The sequence below is a fragment of the Lygodium microphyllum genome, chromosome 21, assembly GCF_053477565.2.
Source record: "Lygodium microphyllum isolate KBCC chromosome 21, Lygodium_microphyllum_v1.1.10, whole genome shotgun sequence".
Lineage (NCBI taxonomy): Eukaryota > Viridiplantae > Streptophyta > Polypodiopsida > Schizaeales > Lygodiaceae > Lygodium > Lygodium microphyllum.
In genome coordinates this window covers 29,535,658-29,545,593 of record NC_141155.1, presented here as the reverse complement: position 1 = coordinate 29,545,593, position 9,936 = coordinate 29,535,658, and positions in this window count along the sequence as shown.

Genomic DNA, 9,936 nt, shown 5'->3' with positions numbered 1-9,936 from the left:
TAGAAGCTTGAAGAAGAATTAAAGTAGTTCAGCGATAAGGAGAAATATATAATAGAGGACACGCAAAGAAGAGGGGGATATAGGGTAATAATCCATGTGTTCATTAGAAGAGGATTAGGAAAATTTTCCCTCATAAATAGCGGGGTATGGGATTCTACTTACATCATGGGAACAATATATACTCTATGCGAAGGATCCACGTGGGCCAGACACCTATCCACCATTGTTTGGTGATTCTTTCATGCTTGAAATACCATGAGCTATTTCAGAGGCACCCAAGTCATGTCAAATCCCTCGATGGAGTATGTGCAGGTAGCACTGGTGCTCACAAAGTTTTCCAAAACCTGAAAGGGGGGATCCAGCGATGAGAGCTTGCTTTCAAGGTTGAAGTTTTTAGAGAAAACCTGAAATATCTCGTCACCTTGACTAGCAAAGATAGTCTCGTGGATCCACTCATCAAAGTGTGTGCGACCATCCGTCGTAGCAGGTAGGAGGGATGTGGTGGATATAAAGAGATGAAGAGAGAAAGTGTGAAATGAAACAATGAAACAAAAACTAAACTAGTTCTATCTTAAAAACCTTAAGTTTTAAACCATTAAGGGCTATTCCCATACGATATTGAGTTATGGCTTTACTTACGTCTTTGTAAAGTTTACATGCATATATAAATGTGTTGATGTGAAAAGTGTATAACAAGTGTATGATTTTACATAAATACCGTAATTTTTAAATATTTCAAGTTTGCAAGCGACAATATTCTATTGGCAAAAAAAAAAACTGAAAATTTATAGGTGTTAGATATTACAACTTATGGTCTTGGGATTTTAAGGGAGACTCTACAATTTCAAGTGTATCTCTCCATCTCAACAACAACTGCTTCTCTAACAACGAGGCTAGAGCACAATCATCACTGTAATATCCATTTCTTGAGCCTAGGTGGATAGTATGGAATATCTTCACAAATATGGGGGAAGGAAGGGGAGTACTATCATTAACTCTTGAATTAATGGGAAAATACACTTATTTAATGAAATGTAATTTAATGAGTTGTAAAATGGGAGGGGTACTCTATATTAATGGTCAATAAAAGAGGTCATTTAGAATGAATTTTTGAGGTGAAGAGAGAGATGAGAGGTGATGTTGATGGGGGTGAGGTGGTGGATGAAATGAGGGGGTGGACGCAATCAGGCTGCCCCTCTGTTTTTATTTTTTCTTCTTTTTATTAGATTAAAGTTTCTAAAAACCTTATTAGTTAGCACTTATTCGTACATGCTTTACGTAATTGCTCTTGCCCTCATCCATATGCTTTCTCTATGCTTTGCATGCATCATCTCATGCATGTAGCTTTTGGTTCCCTCATTAACATTCTAAGGTTATTACACAAACACATTCTTAGGGCTGATTTTTATGCAAGTCGGAGCTCTATGCGAAAGGTTCGTGTGTGGTTTCTCTTTTTTCTCCCCTTATTTTCTTCTCCCTAAGGTTTTATTTTAAAACCTTATGTTAATAACTCCTTCTTCACGTGGGTCCATACATAAATTTATTCATGCATATGTTCTAAAAACACCCAAGTGACAAGCAGTGGGGCAAGAATGCATCTCTTCCATGATCTTCTACGTGAAGAGGGAATTGTGTGGGATGAGAATATTGCCATGGGACCAAATAAGTCCATGCTTGCTAATATTGGGATTTTTTAGCCATGACCCCATGCTATAATTTTTGGAAGATGTGGCTGAAGTGATCATCTAACAAGTAAGCCTCTTGAATCACTACAAGGATATCAGGCCATAGCGACGCCGATTAGCGACGGCAAATAGCGGGTCGCTATTTCCGTTGCTATTAGCAAATAGCGACAGTACCTAGAGCAAAAAAACGCGGGCCGAAACTCGAGTGCGTTACATTTCGTGCATTCACGAAAGAGAGTGAGAGGGAGAGTGAGAGGGAGAGCGACCATCTTGCTGAGAGGGAGAGAAAGAGAGAAAGAAGGCTTCTCATCACCACCGCCGCAACCGCCACCACTGCCGCCGTTCGCGAAGAAGAGGAGGAGGTGTATGGAGGGCGAAGAGGAGCCACCAAACCCTTCTTTGAGTCTTCACAGTGAGTGCATTCTCTTTCTCTTTTACTTGTTTTATGTATAATTTGTGTATATTGAGAGAGGGAGAGGAAATGAGAGAGAAAGAGAGAGAGAGAGGGAGAGGGAGGGAGAGGAAATGAGAGAGGGAGGGGGAGGGGGAGGAAATGAGAGAGGGAGAGGGAGGGGGAGAGAGAGAAAGAGAGGGAGAGGGAGAGGGGGAGGAAATGGGAAAGGAAGAGGGAGGGAGAGGGGGAGGGAGAGGAAATGAGAGAGGGAGAGGGAGGGAGAGGAAATGAGAGAGGGAGAGGGAGAGGGAGCGGGAGACATTAAACATAATAGGGAAATGAGAGAGGGAGAGGAAATGAGAGAGGGAGACGTAGAGGGAGGGAGACATTAAACATAATAGGAAAATAAGAGAGAGGGAGAGGGAGAGGGAGGAAATGAGAGAGGGAGAGGGAGGGAGAGAGAGAGAGAAAGAGAGGGAGAGGGAGGGGGGAGGAAATGGGAAAAGAAGAGGGAGGGAGACATTAAAAATAATAGGAAAATGAGAGGGAGGGAGAGGGAGAGGGAGGAAATGAGAGAGGGAGAGGAAGAGGAGAGAGAAAAAATGAGAGAATCAGAGGAGAGAGAAAAGATGTTAAACATAATAGGGAAAGAGAGAAAAAGAGGGAGAGTGTGAGGGTGAGGGAGGGAGAGGAAATGAGAGAGGGAGAGGAAGAGAGAAAAGGAAATGAGAGAGGGAGAGGAGAGAGAAAAAATGAGAGAGAGAGAGGAGAGAGACAAATCATTAAACCTAATAGGGAAAGAGAAAGAGAGGGTGAGGGTGAGGGAGGGAGAGGAAATGAGAGAGGGAGAGGAGAGAGAAAAAATGAGAGAGAGAGAGGAGAGAGAAAAATCATTAAACCTAATACGAAAAGAGAAAGAGAGGGTGAGGGTGAGGGAGAGGAGAGAGAAAAAAATAAGAGAGGGAGAGGAGAGAGAAAAATCATTAAACCTAATAGGGAAAGAGAGAAAGAGAGGGTGAGGGTGAGGGAGGGAGAGGAAATGAGAGAGGGAGAGAAAGAGAGAAAAGGAAATAAGACCTTACAATAAGCTCATAATAGGCTCATAGGGGTTAGGCCGATCCTCAACAAACCTAAGGGATATATAGCTAGAGAACCCTAGCATACTTGCGCCTCCTACCATAATGTTCTTCCTACAAAGAGACCTCTCATACATGGGGCTTGTTCTAGCCTCCACCACGCAAGTATACAACGAAGGCAATCAGTCTATCAGTTAGAAAAACATTCATTTATCATAATGTAAATCCAAAAATAACTTTGGATATTCCATAAAAATCAATCTCTTCTTAAAAAGACAAATACAAAAAACTAAAACAACATCATTCATATGCTTTGCAAAACTAAAACAGCATTACCACAAGATCTCTTAGGAAACTCGTCTTCAACTATCAATTTTAATTAAAAAATAAAATATAAAATCACTTGCAAGGAAGGACACTCTTTTATCATTAACCCTCTTTCTTCCTTAGAATAGTCTTAGGAACAAATTTTTGATCTAACAAGTATATATTTGAGCATAATAACTATTTTAAGGTTTATTCCATGAGTAGTAGTAGTATATATGCAACCATCAAGCTAGAGATCATGCTTTGGTATCTGTAGAGATCCCAATCTCATGCCCTCATAGAGATTGTAGTGTGCAATAGTGTGGAGAGAAGGTGGGTGAGTTGTAAATGGTAAAGGAGAATTCTATTGATGATGGATGAGGTGAATCTCCAATTCTATTCTTAGTGAGTGCAACCTACCCATAGTATGGCATCCATGACCGATTGAAATTAGTAAGACTTTGAAATCCTACCTCGAGTATTATAACTATTATTTTGTGGTGGATTTTCTTGCCGTAATTCAATGTCAATTTGTGCTTGTGTTTTCCACGGTGTGTTGACTATGGGTGTCAAATGCTCTATTCGGATCTCTCTCTCTTTCTCCTCTCTCTTCTCTCAATCCTTCTCTCTCCCTCAATCTTCCCTCTTTTTCTCTTCCTATACTCTCCCTAAATCATTCTATCTCCCCCTATCTCTTTTCTCTCTCTATCTCTCTTTCTATTTCTACCTCTCTCACTTCTCTCCTCTTCTTCTCTAACTTTACTCTCTCCCTAACTCTTGTCTCTCTCTTCATCTCTATATAAGTAGTTGTGGTCGTGGTCGTAGTCGTATTTGTCATCGTCCTCATCGTCATCTTGGTGGTCGTGGTTGTGGTCGTGGTCTTGGTCGTGGTCGTGGTCATAGTCGTGGTCGTGGTCATGGTCGTGGTCGTGGTCGTGATCATTGTCATCGTGGTCATGGTCGTGGTCGTGATCGTGGTCGTGGTCATGGTCATAATCGTGGTCGTAGGCGTAGTCGTAGTCGTGGTCGTAGGTGTAGTCGTGGTCATGGTCATGGTCATGGTCATGGTCGTGGTCGTGGTTGTGGTCGTGGTCGTGGTCATGGTCATGGTCGTGGTCGTGGTCGTGGTCGTGGTCGTGGTCATGGTCGTGGTCGTGGTCGTGCTCGTCGTGGTTGTGGTCGTGGTTGTAGTCGTGGCCGTAGTTGTAATCGTGGTCATGGTCATAGTCATAACGCAGAAAAAGAGAGAAAGATGGAGGGAGAGGAGAACAATTTAAGAAAGAAAAAAAGAATGATAGCAAAAACAAATTGTTTATCATAACCTAGACAAAATGAAAAACGATGAAGGTCTTGTTGTTCAAGATTGTGAGGCATATCTTAAACAGCATGTCCCATGTCCTTGCTCTCATTGCAAGTTGGCAATTAGACAAAAACTTTGATTGTCTATAGAACACATACGATGATTCATCAAGTTTCAATCTGAGATCATCAAGCAGCGCGACTTTGAACAGGGCGACTTAGTGCTCCTCTACTCCATTAAGGGACATAAACAAAAAATGAAATTTTGAGGCCTTGGACCCTTCAAAGTTTGTGCGATCAGCCGCACAAGCAATGTCAAACTTGAAACCTTAGACGGTGAGGAAATAGGCTTCTTCAATGGCAGTCGCGTCAAGAAGTACTACCCTCCCACCCATCCTTTGCACGAGCCCCCGATGTTAGAACCGCCTGTCAAGGTACGAGTGGCCACAATCACTGAGATTGATGATGAGGATGAGGAAGCCGTAGAGCCCGCATACCTCCATATAATGGTCACTGCAAAACAAACCTGCGCTTTCAATGCTCTGATTGACGAGGGAGCAGACTTCAATGTCCTATCTCACGATCATTGGACCAAACTTGGCAGACCACCACTTCAGCCCACGAATGCTAAATTAAGCCCCTATGGGGCCCATTCCTATGCACTCCTCGGCAAGTGCAAAGTAGTCGGTTCTATCAAGTTTGAGACTGTCGCAATGATTTTTTACGTGTTGCGAAATGCTAAAGACCGCAAGCACGGAGTCGCTGCTAGGGCGCACTTTCAAAAAGTAGACTCACTGCAATGTTGATTGTGAGTCGGAGCACATCCACCTCGCAATAGGCAAAGTTCGCATTGTCACAGCTTTCAGCAATGGCTGCGCGACTTCATCACCGTCCGCAAAGCCACCGATAGAATTATCCATGACCAAATCTACGGAGGGGGGTAGTGCGCAGCTGCAACCTCCCAGAATTCAGGAATCACAGCCCACAGTAGCAAAACATCAGGCTCAACAGCCTAGATTTCAATGGAAGCCCAAGCAGCCACAACCGCTGCCTCTAGGAGTCGACACTCCTATCCTCATAGGACCAAAAACTCTAACCCTAGGAGGCCAAGACACAGTCACAGAAAGCGCCGCATGATCAAGTAAAGATGGGTTCCTAAAGCCCTCTTACGTGCGCAAGGCTACTACGAGGGAAATACCTGGCTGTGGATCCCTAAGGCCCACACAGCCAAAGGCACCATTCATATGCCCTCAAGCTTGATCAAACCGCGTTCCATAAACCCTCAAAACCACAAGCCGCAGTGCTCTCCTGAACCACAACCATCTGTCTCATCCACGCCTAGGCCTGAGAGAGTCCCACAAGCCTATCGGCCCAAACCCCAGGCTCCGTCACAAGAGTCATCACCCCCTGAAGTTAATCTGCCTTCCCAACTCCAACCTGAATGCAGCAGCCCATCCATCGTGGCTGCTCCTAATCCATTCAACATCCAAGCGGCCCAACTACAAACTCACAAACCCTCCCAACTGCCCATCTTTATTGTCAAAAGCTCTTGTTCTGTCAAACCTCAACCACCTGTCAGCCTTACGCCCTCCTATGAACGAAAATCCTTTTTAGCGCTAGCTGCTGCTGATCTCGCTGAGGACACCGAGGATGATGTGATGGATTGTATTAAAAGACCAGATGACACTTTTGTGTCACTTGTGCTAAGCTACGACCGCTTGGACTTAGGTCTATTAGAAGAACCCTTTGCAACTGAAGTGCAAAATATGCATTGCTCTTGGGAAACCTTTGAATTCACGTTCACAAAAGCTTCTCGCTCCGCTGCTGCTGAGTTGCTTAACAGAGAAATCTCCAAGGAGCAAGCCATCAAACAACACCTTATCACGTCATACGATCCACGAACCACTTTTGCTATCACTGACCAAGAAATCGCGGAGTTATCACAACTCACTGATACTGGATCATCCTTCTTGAGGCAGTGGTACGCTCTTAGGTTGTAATGGAAAGTTGACGGATGTCGCATAATGACCAACGCTGAGCAATGCCACGCCATCAAAATAGTAGAGTATGATCCCACTTACGTCGCGCCCACCTTATATAGAGTGTTAGCCACTCTTCGGGGCTGACCCATGGAAGAACACCTCAAAGGACACCCCTACCTCGATTGCTTGTTGACTGAGGAAGAGCTACAAATTGCTAGCCGTGTCGACTCTGGTGACTTCCTCATAGATGTTCTCACATACATCACGCACGTGGAAATTTGACCCTTTGATTTGGACCATGCAGCTCAATTGGAATACAATCCAAATTTCTATACTTGGCTCCTTCACAAGTAACTCCTACCCCAACATGCCAAAAGCCCTTGACCTTTTGACCCTCCATCCTAGGAAGGATTCTTCTCAAGATGGAAGGGGAGGGGGTAAAGTGAAATGAATCAGATGAGAAATGAATCAAAGGGGGTAAATCAAAGCAAAATCAGTGAAAAACATAAACATATATTATGAAAAAATGGATGGGGTAGGAAAATGGGCATGAAAACTTTGAAGTAAAGGGCAAAAAGTCTAAGTCTAAAAAGGAAAATCTACATTGCTTCTTAATGAATTCATCCAAAAAGCATAAAGTTTTTCTTTTCCAGAATCAACAAACTAATATGTGGAAAGCACTAATGAAAGTTACGATTTATGACAGGAATATAAAATGTCGCAGCAAGACCGCGCCGCCCACTGACTCCCATTCACAGACAAGGAAAGGGAGATATACCGCATCTACCTAGAGAATTGTGCCTTCAGTCAGCTTAAATTTCAAACCATCCACAACATAGAAGTTGTGGTGGCCAAGGAGGAAGCATCTAGGAGGGTGGTTGAACAATGCAACCTCATGAAGTATCTTGAAAATTTCTCGCAGGAGCCAGACTACCTGCAGTGCATGGAGTTCCTCAGAGCGTACAACCCAGATCAAGAATGTGGCACTGTGACAGTGGGTAGAGGAGAAAATGCAAAGCAGGTACAGGTCCGCTTAGACCCAGCCTTGGTAGAGAATGCTTTGGGGTTGGAGCCAAAGATGGAGAGGAAACAGAAAAGGGATGTTTATGCCATGCTTAAAATGAAGAAGGAAGATGTACTTACAAATGATAGCATAAGCATCCAAGATATCCTCGACCCAGAAGCCAGGATGCAAGCCAAGCTGATACATGTGCTCTTCTCCAGCTAGCGCTACAATTCATTGATTCATCAAATTAGTGTACATGTGCTGGAGAATGTAGCAGCCCATACCCTAGATGAAGTGGATTGGAATGGGTATGTGCGAAAAACGATCGACCAGGCAACCAAAGCATTGGCCCTAGGAAGTGTGCTAGTAGGAGGAGAATCTCCAGCCTCTAAAGCTACAGAAAGAAAGAAAGCCTCCTCCAAAGCCTCCTTCATCGGGTATGGAGGTGTCTTGACTGCACTCATTCAGGAGACAATGAAGGAAGCACAGGATGCAAAAGAAGGAGAAGGAGAAATACCAGAAAGGTCACCTCCTCACCAGAACAAGGATAGGTCCACCGATAGAACTGAGACACAGGAAGAAGGGGAAGGATAGACAAGAAAAAAGACAACCAAGAATCCCAAGAAGAAGACAACGCAGATAAAGAAGAAGGATGACAAAGGCAGAAAGAAGGAGAGAGAAGACTTGGAAAGTGCAAAGAAAGAGTCCCTAAAAGAGGCCAAGGAGAGAGAGAGGAAGAAGAGACAGGAGGAAGAGAAGGAAAAAAAAGAATTACAGAAAGCAAAGAAAGCATTGAAACAGAAAGCAGAGGAGAAGAAAAGAAAGGAAAAAGAAGAAAAAGAGAAAAAGAAGGAAGAGTAGAGAAAAGCGGAGGAGGAAAGGAGAAGAAAGGCAGATGAGGAAGAGGAAGAACCAAGAAGGAAGGAGGAAGAGGACCTGGCTGAAGCCACACGCTGGTCCATCGAGAAACAAAGCCAAGTTGATGAATTGGGGAACTGGAGCCCACATAGAGAAGAAAGGCCAGGGTCTAGCACTCAGGTGCCAGAGATCCAGGTGAGGGCAAGGGCAAGGCCCCAATTCATCCAATTCCTACCCTCCTGGTGCCTTCCACTGAACCCATCACCATCACCCCTAACATCCCAACCAGTGCCGACGTGTCAAATTTCATCTCATAGATGCAATACTTCATCAACAGAGAGATGGCCCAGGGACAGAGCACAGGAACCACGGTCACAGGACAAAAGAGGCTAGCTACTACTGATGCGGAATCCATGCAAGATCCTAAAAGGCAAAAGGTAGAAGCCTCAACCTCACCCATCCACACAATGATGACGCCATCAGCTAACTACGACAAGTACGTCACCAAGCTACTCTCCCAATTGGAGAAAGCTAAGGAGGAATACAAGATAGCCATGGCTGAGTTGGTAGCTGAGAAGGAATCAGTAGCCACCTTCCAGCTGGATAAAATGAGGATGATAGCCATGCAGAAAAGGGAGATCGCAGATCTCAAGCAAGAAATGAAGGCTAAGGATGACAGGGAGGAGCACTGGAGACAACTGCTTGAAAACAAAACACAGGAGCTAGTGAGGATGCAAAGAGAGCATAAGCTCTTGATAGTGCAATACCAGGAGCTTGTTGTGAAATCTGCTCAGGTTGATGCGCTTGTGGCTGAGCTAAATGCCAGAGATGAGGAGAGAAAACAAGACATAGAGGAGTAGCAAGAGGAGATTGAGCGCCTGACAGATCAACTAAACTCTGAAAAAGAAAAGTAAGAGAGGCTGGTCAGGGAGTTGGAGGACCAAGAGCAGAAACTCATGATACTAACCCTAAAGCAAGGAGAGAGCATGGAAGAAATGAACAAAAGAGCGGAGGAGTGGGCTGTGCACAATGAAAAGAGGGTGAAGACACTAGCACGACGCCTTGCTCTGGTAGAGAAGGAGAAAATCATTGTAGAGAGCAAGGTAGAAGTTGCCCAAGTGGCCTTCGGTGTCCAACAAAAATCCTTCCTTGACACCATCATAGACACCACCCACTCAGAGCAAGAAGAGTCATTGGAGGTGACACAAAGAAAGCTCAGCATCGCACGCAGAGTCTTACATGCTGGATTGCAGATGCCACCCCTACCGGTGGACGTTAGGCTGAGCTTGGACGACGAGCAACGAAAATACCTATTACTGGCCGGCCTAAC